The sequence below is a fragment of the Peromyscus californicus genome, unplaced genomic scaffold, assembly GCF_007827085.1.
Source record: "Peromyscus californicus insignis strain IS unplaced genomic scaffold, ASM782708v3 Scaffold_10__1_contigs__length_136768540, whole genome shotgun sequence".
In the NCBI taxonomy this organism is placed as follows: domain Eukaryota; kingdom Metazoa; phylum Chordata; class Mammalia; order Rodentia; family Cricetidae; genus Peromyscus; species Peromyscus californicus.
In genome coordinates this window covers 51,193,030-51,205,723 of record NW_026294391.1, presented here as the reverse complement: position 1 = coordinate 51,205,723, position 12,694 = coordinate 51,193,030, and positions in this window count along the sequence as shown.

The window sequence follows — 12,694 nt, the reverse complement described above, 5'->3', positions numbered from 1 at the left end:
AATCTTCTAGTTTTATTCACCACTTTCCTAACTACTTGCAACTAAAAGCCTAGCTTTCAATCTATATTTGTACAAGATATATTTTGTATATACTCTGGTGGCAGTCCTATGTTTCATTAATTTTCTTTCTGGATGTTGTACTCATTGAAGACAATGTGGTTTTAAAATCTTCTACTTTTGGTATACTACAGTATATCTGCCCCTTCAGCTCTTTTTTCCCTCCCATTCCCTCCCCACACATCCTTTCTTTTTTTTAAATTTTATTTTATTTTACAATACAATTCAGTTCTACATATCAGCCATGGATTCCCTTGTTCTCCCCCCTCCCGCCCCCCTCACCTTCCTCCCAGCCCACCCCCCATTCCCACCTCCCCCAGGGCAAAGCCTCCCCCGCAGACTGAGATCAACCTGGTAGACTCAGTCCAGGCAGGTCCAGTCCCCTCCTCCCAGGCCGAGCCAAGCAACCCTGTATAAGACCCAGGTTTCAAACCACCAACTCATGCAATGAGCACAGGACCCGGTCCCACTACCTGGATGCCTCCCAAACAGATCAAGCCATCGACTATCTCACCCATTCAGAGGGCCTGATCCAGTTGTGGGCCCCTTAGCCATTGGTTCATAGTTCATGTGTTTCCATACGTTTGGCTATTTGTCCCTGTGCTTTATCCAACCTTGGCCTCAACAATTCTTGCTCATATAAACCCTCCTCTTTCTCGCTAATTGGACTCCCAGAGCTCCACCCCTGGCCTAGCCATGGATCTCTGTATCCAGTTGCCTCAGTCATTGGATGGGGTTTCTAGCACGACAATTAGGGTGTTTTGCCATCCCATCACCAGAGTAGGTCAGTTAGGGCTGTCTCTTGACCATTGCCAGCAGTCTATTGTGGGGGTATCTTTGTGGATTTCTGTGGGCCTCTCTAGCACTTTGCTTCTTCCTATTCTCATGTGGTCTTCATTTACCATGGTCTCCTATTCCTTGTTCTCCCTCTCTGTTCTTGATCCAGTTGGGATCTCCTGCTCCCCCAAACTCTCTTTCCCTCGACCCTCGCCCTTCATTACCCCCACTCATGTCCAGGCTGTTCATGTAGATCTCTTCCATTTCTCCGTCATTGGGTGATCCCTGTGTCTTTCTTGGGGTCCTGTTTTCTAGGTAGCCTCCCTGGTGATGTGAGTAGCAGGCCAGTCATCCTTGTTCCACATCTAGTATCCTGCTATGAGTGAGTACATACCATGTTTGTCTTTCTGAGTCTGGGTTACCTCACTCAGGATGATTTTTTCTAGATCCATCCATTTGCCTGCAAACCTCATGATGTCATTGTTTTTCTCTGAGGAGTAGTATTCCATTGTGTATATGTACCACATTTTATTTATCCATTCTTCAGTTGAAGAGCATCTAGGTTGTTTCCAGGTTCTGGCTATTACAAATAATGCTGATATGAACATAGCTGAACAAGTGCTCTTGTGGTATGACTGAGCAAAAGCAATCTACAGATTCAATGCAATCCCCATTAAAATACCAACACAATTCTTCACAGACCTGGAAAGAATAATACTCAATTTCATATGGAAAAACAAAAAACCCAGGATAGCCAAAAGAATCCTGTACAATAAAACAACCTCTGGAGGCATCATGATCCCTGTTCTCAAGCTCTACTATAAAGCTACAGTAATAAAAACAGCTTGGTACTGGTATAAAAACTGACATGTGGACCAATGGAATTGAATTGAAGACCCTGACATTAATCCACACACCTATGAACATATAATTTTTGACAAAGATGCCAAAACTGTACAATGGAAAAAAGAAAGCATCTTCAACAAATGGTGCTGGCATAACTGGATATCAACATGTAGAAGGCTGCAAATAGATCCATATCTGTCACCGTGCACAAAACTTAAGTCCCAGTGGATCAAGGACCTCAACATAAATCCAGCTACTCTGAACCTGCTAGAAGAGAAAGTAGGAAGTAGTCTTGAACGCATTGGCATAGGAGATCACTTCCTAAATATAACACCAGTAGCACAGACACTGAGAGAAACAATCAATCAATATGACCTCTTGAAACTGAGAAGCTTTTGTAGAGCAAAGGATAGTCAACAAGGCAAAGCGACAGCCTACAGAATGGGAAAAAGTCTTCACCAACCCCACATCTGACAGAGGACTGATATCCAGAATATATAAGGAACTCAAGAAATTAGACATCAAAATGCCCAACAGTCCAATTAAGAAATGGACTATAGAACTAAACAGAGAATTCTCAACAGAGGAAACTCAAATGGCTGAAAAACATTTAAGGAATTGCTGAACATCCCTAATCATCAGGGAAATGCAAATCAAAACAACTCTGAGATACCACCTGATGCCTGTCAGAATGGCTAAGATCAAAAACACTGAAGACAGCTTATGCTGGAGAGGATGTGGAGCTAGGGGAACTCTCCTCCACTGCTGGTGGGAATGCAAGCTTGTACAACCACTTTGGAAATCAATATGGCGCTTTCTTAGAAAATTGGGAATCAATCTCCCCCAAGATCCAGCTATACCACTTTTGGGCATATACCCACACCTCTTTCCTAACCGCCCCCATCCACTCCTCCTCTGTTTTCATTCAGATGTGGCAAAGTCTCTCTTGGGAATCAACAAAGCATGGTATATCAGTTGTAGCAGGACCAAGCTTCTCCCCACTGCATCAAGGCTGAACAAGGCAGCCTACCATAGGGAATAGGTTCCAAAGAGCCAGCTCATGCATCAGGGACAGTCCCACTGCTACGGGCCCCACTGTGGGGGACCAGCCCCCACTTTTACAACCAGGGTACTCTTGAGCAGGGAGAAGTGGTAAATATTTAGATAGAAAGAGATACCTAGATGATGAGAGGAAATATACAGAATAGCCTCTGGAGGGCCTGAGTCAAAACCCACCAGCCCCTTCTGTCTCTAATAAAGGGCTTTTAAAGGAATGCCAAGGGGTAGAGCAAAAGACCTCCTCACAGCACAGCCAAGGGCAGACCATCCCAAATACCTGGTGACCATGCATGTGGTCAAGCCATCTCATAAGGCAGCCCTGCTGTGTAAAGCAAGCTCACATCTTACTAGGAAGCTTTTGTGGGCTCCCACACCCCACAAAAGACCAAGCTACACAATTATCACCCAGATGCAGAGGGGGGCGGTCCCATGCCAGCTCCCTAGCTATCTGTCCAGAGTCCATTAGCTCCCACAAGCTCAGGTCAGATGTCTCTGTGGGTTATCTCATCATGATCTTGACACCCTTGCTCATATAATTGCTGTGGGATGTCTTTCTGTATTCTGTGAATATATGTTGTTCCCATTGGTTAATAAATAAGCTGATTTGGCCTATGGCAAGGCAGCTTAGAGGCAGGTGGGAAATCCAAGCAGAGATATAGGAAAGAGACAGGCAGGAAGGAGAGACACCAGCCTGCTGCTCAAGGAGCAACAAGATGCCAGCAGACCAGTAATGCCACGGCCATGTGGCAACATAGATTAGTAGGAATGGGTCAAGTTATAAGAGCAAGCTAGCAAGAAGCCTGAGCCATAGGTCATACAGATTGTAATTAATATCAAGCATCTGAGTAATTATTTTATAAGTGGCTGTGGGACCATGGGTGGGAGAGATTCGTCCATATTGCTGGGCAAGGCAGAACCAGAGAAACTTCTGGCTACATATAATCCCTCCACCCTCTCCTCAACTGGACTCCTGGAGCTCGGCCTGGTATTTGGCTGTGGATCTCTGTATCTGCTTCCATCAGGTACTGGATGATGGTTCTATGATGACAATTAGGGTAGTCATCAATCCCCTTCAGCTCTTTTTAATATCTGCTTTATATATTTCAAGTACTCTTTTAGTTCCTTCTTTGTTGCTATGATGCAATACCTTCAAAAAAATAACTTATGAGAGAAAGGGTTTAGCTTATGGTTCCAGCTTATAGTCAAGCATAGCAAGGAAGTCACAGCACCAGCTATGAGAGCAGATTGAAGGAGTTGGTCATATCTCACTCATAATTATGAACAGACAGCAATGAATGCATACATGCCAATACACAGCTTGCTTTCTCCAATCTTAAGTAGTCCAGGATCTCCTTCCCAGGAATGGTACTACCCCCAGTGGGTGAGTCTATTGATTCGAAATTTTAATATATCTGTATTTAAAGTAATTATTGATAGGTAAGTATATATTAGTCATTTTATAATTTGTTTTATGGTTGCTTTGCATATTGTTCTTTTTGTGCTCTTTGTTTTGTGATTTGAGGGTTTTCTATAGTGGCATGTTTTGGATTGTTTTAATTTATTTGTGTGTGTGTGTGTGTGTGTGTGTGTATGAGAGAGAGAGAGAGAGAGAGAGAGAGAGAGAGAGAGAGAGAGAGAGAGAGATCTCTAAATTTTTTGCTTTATGGTTAACAAGAGGCTTATATACAATGTTCTATGCATATAACCAACTATTTCAAGTTCAAATCAACATAACATTATTTGCATATAACAATTCTATACTTTAAGTCACATCCCTCAACATTTTGATTTTTAAGTTAAATTTTGCATAATTTTAAATATGTATCCTGTGAGAGTTTGTTTTCCCTACAGTATTTAATGGTTTAATATTTCACCTGTTATATCAGAGGAGAAACTGCTGTAAAAGCCAGTATCATATCCCTGTAATATTCTGAATATGAGTAACTTACACTGCTGAATTTCACACTTTCACTTGTTTATATGTTGTTAATAGAATTTTATTATTTTCCTAATACATATCAAGATTGGCCTAGTAGTACTGTTGCTTAATGGTAGGGTATTTGCTTATCATGTATGAAACCACAGTTCTAATTCCCAGAACCACAAAGAATAAAAAATAACTAAAAAAAATAAAGGATTCGCCTCATGGCAATGAACTTGCTAAGCTTTTACTTCTATAAACTTTTTTTTATTCTTCCCTATTTCTGAAGGAAAGCCTTGCCAGGTAGAGTGTTACTGGTTTATGTGTTCTCCTTTTAAGGCTGAATATATGAATCTGTTCTGTCCTGAACTGTTTAGCTTCTGCTTAGAAATCTATAAAATAAGTATAGGGGCTCAGATGTATGTCAGAATGTACATATCTGTTTCTGTTTTTCAAAATTTGGTTTTTGTTTATAATGGTGAATATTTTATTATTGAAGAACATCATTAATTGTGAAAGTTAAGGAAACCCACAAATTGACTATGTAGGTAAGTGCTGCCAGAAACTTACTGAGGATGTTTCACTATAGTAGATGGGTGTAGCATGGGGAAGAATAGAAGACAACACCCTCAAGAATGTGGAGATATGGAATGCCGCCATTTGAGAGCAATGGTGTGTCCAGTCATATGCAGATTCATGATAGTGTCAGGAATGAGGCAGTTGCGAATGTAATTATCATTGTATTTCCCCCAATGCTATTGCACATATGTGCCAGTCACTAACAAAGTAGTGAAAGAAGTCTGTAGTTCCACTATTGCCTGTGAACAAGGAACTACTACATTGGTTTTGAGTAGAACTATGATGCATAGACTAAGAAGGTCATAAGAAAATGTGTCTTTTGCCAGTATGCTTTGTGACCATTAATTTCAACAGCCACTCTAGCCAAAGGCAAATGTGCTTAAATTCAGCCACAACCTACTCCTGCTCACATACTAGCAGGAAAAAAACATGGAAGAGATCAGAAGGAAAACAAACTTAACTGTCACCCTGCCTCTGAATGTGCTCAGCCAATGACATATGTGAGCAGGAGTAGGTTATGAGGAAAATCAATTGATAGGAGCCTCATTACTATAGAAGGAGTAGGCACATACTGAACATAACATACATAACACATTCTGAAACATATCAGGCTGATCTCTTGATGTCTGTACTTTTTAAATGACTTATAGTGAGTGGTTCTCAAATTATGACATGGTATAATGCACCCAAACACAAAATGACAATGGAAAAAATCTATAGTGAGAGACCAGTGCAGTAGCTAACCAGTAATAATTACAACCCACCACAAAAATATTTCATATGACGCATCTTTTGAGACATCTGTCTGTCTCTTCAGGTAAGTTACAGAGATAACTGATGTACCTGATATACAAGAAAAAGCAACAAATATATGAAAAAACACACTTCTATCTTGATTTATGCTCGTGCCAATACTGAATATAGTTATATCCTTCCAGAAGAACATAACACTAACAATAGATAATAAATACATCAATATATCTAAAATATTTAAGAATTCTGAAGATTGATTACTTCAAAAAGAGAGGAAATTTATTTTAGTCACAGTTGAATAGGGTTCAGTTCATAGTAAGCTTGGATCCAAGCATTTGGGCAGAATAGCATGGCAGTGGAACCATGTAATACAAGAGAGCTGTGCATGTCACAGATAAACAGGAAGTAGAGAGCAGCCAAAGATCAACTTTTGAAAAGCCTAGGAAGATCTATGACAACACAAATAAACAACTCAGTAACATTAAAACAATGTAATATATGAATGAAAATGAAGCATACATGGGCATTTAGAAAAAGAACCAAACAGAAGTCACAGAAATTACTAGCTCAGTAACTCAAGTACAAAACTAAGTTCTCGTCCTAGGTACAAATATCCAGGAGAAAAAAAAACAGTATGTCTGCTGTTACCACATCTCTACAGTGTATCTAGTGGAGCATGTGGACCCATACCACTGACAAGTTGGAAGACAAACCCTTCTAGAGCTTTGGCTATTAGAAATTGCTAGTAACTGAGTTATTTTAAACTCTGGATGAGGAAATCCACATAAATCAACAGGTAATAATTCCCCTTTGTACACTTAGGCACACAGTTTCCCAAACTTCCTAGGCTTTTCAAAAGTTGATCTTTGGCTGCTCTCTACTTCCTGTTTATCTGTGACATGCACAGCTCTCTTGTATTACATGGTTCCACTGCCATGCTATTCTGCCCAAATGCTTGGATTCAAGCTTACTATGAACTGAACCCTATTCAACTGTGACTAAAATAACTGTTATCTGCACTCTCAGCAGTGGGAAGACAAGACAATGTTGGGCTTTTATTTTCTTTCTATTTTTACACATGCTATTTGGTAAACTTCATACCTAAATGGTAAAAACAATGAGTGTTGTTGTAGCTACTTCATGTGATTTGTAAAAATTAATTTCAGTGTATTGTGGCTTCAGTACAGTAACTCAGGAAAATATCTTCATAGCCTTGAGAATAGCAATAGTATTTTAATACAGAGAAAAAAGAATAAACAAACAATTTTTACTGTAAAAAAAATGGGTAACACTAAAATTTATGTTCATGGGCTGGAGAGCTAGCTCAGGGTTCAAGAGCACTGGCTGCTCTTTCCAGAGGTCCTGAGTTCAATTCCCAGCAACCACATGGTGGCTCATAACCATCTATAATGAGGTCTGGTGTCGTCTTCTGGCCTGCAGTCATACATGCTGTATACATAATAAATAAATAAATCTTTAAAAAATTCTGTTCACTAATATATTTATAAGAGAGAAAAGAGAAAAACAGCCATTTGCCTACCCAATACATGGCTTTACCTTGAACATATATATTTTTAAATGCCTAAAAATAATAAGACAAAAACCCTTGCCCACTTAGATAACATAAAACCAGAAAAGGTACTTCTAAAACATAATATTTACTACATTACTAAATTATATAAAATACGCAAAATAAATCTATAATATTAGAAGTCAAGAAAGCAGTCATTGAAGACTTTGAGACTGAAAGGACATAATAGATTTAGCTGAAGGGTTGGGAATGGATTCTATTTATTGAGCAAGGCAACAGTTTGTCATATTTGTGGAAATTCAACACTCATACTTATGTAGTTTTTGGCATGAATGTTTTACCACAAAATATATGCAATGGAATGGTACTTAGCCACAAAATAATTAAATCCTGTCATTTGTAGCAACAAGGATGAAACTGGCTGACCTTATGTTAAGTGAAATAAGCCACAGCAAGATAAATACCACATGTTCTTGCTCATATGTGGGAGCATGAAAGAACATATAATGGTAATCACTAAAGTTAGGAATAGTAAGTGGGTAGAGGGAGACAGGTAAATTGGTTAATGGGTAGCACAGAAAGAATAAACCTAATGTTCTACAGCACAGCAGGGTTATTCACTTTAAAACAACTTATTGGGTATATGGTAAAACTTTAAAGGAGAAGAATTTGAAAGTTCCCACCACAAAGAAATGATAAAATTTTTAGGGATATGAAATTACTAATTATCCTAGGTTGATAATTACACATTTCATGTACATACTGAATTGCCACATGGGACCCATAAATGCACATAATTATTATATCAATAAAATCTTGGGGAGGGGAGGGAAGAGGGGGACATGGGAGGGGCTATAGGGACAGACAGCTAGAATTAAGGGTCATTTGAGACATCATATGGAAAGCTAATACAATAGAAGCTTCCTAAAATACATATATGAAGGCTATCTAAATAAAGTAGCATATAATGGGGGAAACAGAGCTCCAGCTGGACATCTCTTGTCACCAAATGAAGCTCCCAGTACTGGGATTGGGTTACATCTAATTGAATTATAGGCCAAAGGGGCCTCATGGGAACCCCAAACAACTCAGGCTGTTGCCAAGACTATAGGTTGCTCTCCACAAACTGACTGCAAGTTCCCATTCCTGAAGATAACACCTACACAACTCATTGAACATGGAGAAGTTGAGCTGGTGCATACCCAGAGCCTTCACCCCTACAGGCTAGTGTTCTTGGTATTAGAAAATACTCTGCATGCTACCAATGGAGAAATGCTAATACCAACCTAGCTACAAATTCTTCTATCTACAATGGTGTCCTGCTTGCAAGATGTGCTAGTGCAATGGTGGCACAAAGTTTGTGGACATAACCAACCAATATCTGATTTGACTTAGGCCCACTCCACAAAATAGAACCCACACCCAAAGCTGCTTGGATAACTAAGAACCTGAGACTAGACAGCCCAGAGACCTAGGGTAAAACCAAATAATACTGGTCTAAAAAGAGAAAAAGTGTAATGATAAAATGACTCCTAATGATATTCTTCTATACTCATAGATCAGTGCCTTGCTCAGCCATCATCAGAGAAGCTTCCTCCAGCAGCAGATGAGAACAAATAAAGAGACCCACAGTCATATGATATGCAGAGTGTGAGAAACCTTGAAACATGCGATCCTAAATGGGATGTCTCATGAAATTCATCCCCTTAGGGTTTAGGGAACCCTGTGAAAGAAGATGCAAAAAGAGCATAAGAACCAAAGATGGGAGACACCAAGGAAACAAGGCCTTATAAACACAACAGGACCAATGCACAAATGAACTCAGAGACTGAGGCAGCATGCATAGGGCATGCATGGGTCTGCATCACACGGGTCCTAGAGCAGAAAGGAGAAGTGGACACATGCCCCCATCCCTAACCCCAAAGCTACTTCCAACTGATAACTACTTGAAAATGAAAATTTAGTTTCCTCCAAGTGAATCTCACCGGGGAAACTAACTACTCTTTTAAGGGTAGGCCACATGCCCAGAAGTAGATAACCAACGCAAAATGAACTCAATGACATCTTCAGAAGCTTCTTGTCTCATAATGTCTTGTCAGGGCATTTTATTTTTATTTTTTATTTTAACTTTTAAAATATTCTCTGTCTCTGTCTCTCTCTGTCTGTCTCTCTCTCTCTCTCTCTCTCTCTCTCTCTCTCTCTCTCTCTCTCTCTCTCTCTCTCTCTCTCTCTCTCACCCTACAGGTCCTTTGTGTATATATTATGGCTTCTGGTTTTGTGTTTTTATGGGATTCCTGAGTGAGTGAACAAGGGGGTTTATGTGTCTATATATATTTGTTGAACCTCTTCTTGGGCTCTTTTCCTCCTTTCTGTTTGTTTTGTCCTATTCTGATGTGTTTGATTTTGTTTAGTCTTACTATATTTTATTTCATTTCATTATCCCTTAGAAGCCTGTTTGTTTTCCAATGAGAGACAGAAAGGGAGTGGATCTGGATGGGAGGGGAAGTGGGGAGGATTTGGGAGGAGTCAAAGGAGGGGAAAACACAACCAGGATATATTATGTGATCAAAGGATCTATTTTCAATAAAAGAAAAATATGAAATGCAGCTCTAATAGTTGACGGCAACATCCCAGTATAAGCGATACTACTCTAATTCATAAAGTGTGGCAGACTAAAGAAAGGCATTCTTACATAACACATTTTCAAGTAGTCACTGAGAACCACCAGGAAAAAATAAACATTCCTTAATATGGAACTCTATCACCTTATCACGGCAACATTGATAGAAATTTGCCTGAAAGTATGGAATGGATGTTTGGAATCTGACCTCTTGAGTTTCATCCCAGTATAATAACATTATAGATAGCTGGCTTTCTAGTCTTCATTTCATGTATATTTTCAAATTTTAAGACATTCTTTCCATTATAATTCATAAAGGATACACTATTAAATGTTTCATGTAAGAATCTGCCTGCTACCTTGCAAAAGTACAGGTTAATGTGAAGAATGATTCCTTTTGTTAAATTTTGAATAGAATATTCAAAATATTTAAAAATGTTTACTTCTTAAGTAAATAAAAATTTTAATTTTGTAATTGAAACAATATGTGAAATGCTTTTTAGTTGTTTAAAATAATAAAGTATAGCTCTAAAAATATTAAAATATAAGTAGCTATAATACACACTGAAAAGAGCAATAAATTTTAAATAAAGTTTTAAAATGTACTACTGGTTATGCACATGAAAGAAACAATCAACAAAGTTTAAATGTAACACACAATACGTACAGAATATCTGAGTCAACTATATATCTGACAGAATGGTAATATAAAAACAATTCCTGTAATCTAACAGGAAAATATCACAAAACAAGGCAAATAACCTAACTTTAAAAAGGGCAATGGAAGTGCACAGGAATTTCTTCAAAGGAAACATTTAGAAGAATAATAAGTATGAAGAAAGCACCAAACATCATTAATCACACAGGACAAATTTCAAAAACCCACTGCAATATGACTTTACACAAGGTACAATGCCAAATGATCTCAAACAAAACAAAGGACGACAAGTAATATTTGACAGAGCTATATAAAAGGAAACCCCTGTCACTGTTAGTGGAAGCATAAATTGGTGTAACCACTATGGAAAACAACACAGAGGCTCCTCAAAAAATTTAAAACAGAACCAATATAGAATCCAGCAATCGTACACCGAGGCATATGTCCAAAGAAATTAAGATAAGGATCTGAAAGAAATATCTGCACCCCCCATTTTCATTTGACCATTATTTACAATGGCTAATACACAGAAGTAGTATAAATGTTCATAGATGGATTAATGGATAAAGAATGGGTTATACATAAGCAATTGAATGTCACTAGCTTGTATAAAGGAAGGAAATTCTGCTGTTTATGATATGGCAAGATCTTTTACCCACTGTGCCCAAATTTACCCACTCACTGACCTCAGAATTTAATATTCTTTGGATTTGCTAAGAAAATAGATCCGTTATACTCTTTTTTTTTTAATTTATTTTGCAATACAATTCAGTTCTACATATCAGCCACGGATTCCCTTGTTCTCCCCCCCTCCCGTCCCCCTCACCTTCCCCCCCAACCCCCCCCCCCCCATTCCCATCTCCTCCAGGGCAAAACCTTCCCCACAGACTGAGGTCAACCTGGTAGACTCAGTCCAGGTAGGTCTAGTCCCCTCCTCCCAGGCCGAGCCAAACAATCCTGCATAGGCCCCAGGTTTCAAACAGCCAACTCATGCAATAAGCACAAGATCTGGTCCCACTGCCTGGATGCCTCCCAAACAGATCAAGCCAATCAACTGTCTCACCCATTCAGAGGGCCTGATCCAGTTGGTGACCCCTCAGCCATTGGTTCATAGTTCATGTGTTTCCATTCATTTGGCTATTTGTCCCTGTGCTTTATCCAACCTTGGTCTCAACAATTCTCGCTCATATAAACCCTCCTCATTCTCGCTAATTGGACTCCCAGAGATCCACCTGGGGCCTAGTCATGGATCTCTGCATCCAGATCCCTCAGTAGTTGGATGAGGTTTCTAGCACAACAATTAGGGTGTTTGGCCATCCCATCACCAGAGTAGGTCAGTTTGGGCAGTCTCTCGACCATTGCCAGCAGTCTGTTGTGGGGGTATCTTTGTGGATTTCTGTGGGCCTCTCTAGCACTTTGCTTCTTCCTATTCTCATGTGGTCTTCATTTACCATGGTCTCCTATTCCTTGTTCTCCCTCTCTGTTCTTGATCCAGCTGGGATCTCCCGCTCCCCCAAGCTCTCTTTCCCTCAACCCTCACCTTTCATTACCCCCACTCACGTCCAGGCTGTTCATGTAGATCTCATTCCATTTCTCTGTCATTGGGTGATCCCTGTGTCTTTCTTGGGGTCCTGTTTTCCAGGTAGCCTCCCTGGTGATGTGAGTAGCAGACAAGCCATCCTTGTTTCATGTCTAGTATCCTGCTATGAGTGAGTACATACCATGTTTGTCTTTCTGAGTCTGGGTTACCTCACTCAGGATGATTTTTTCTAGATCCATCCATTTGTCTGCAAACCTCATGATGCCATTGTTTTTCTCTGCTGAGTAGTATTCCATTGTGTATATGTACCACATTTTGTTTATCCATTCTTCAGTTGAAGGGCATCTGGGTTG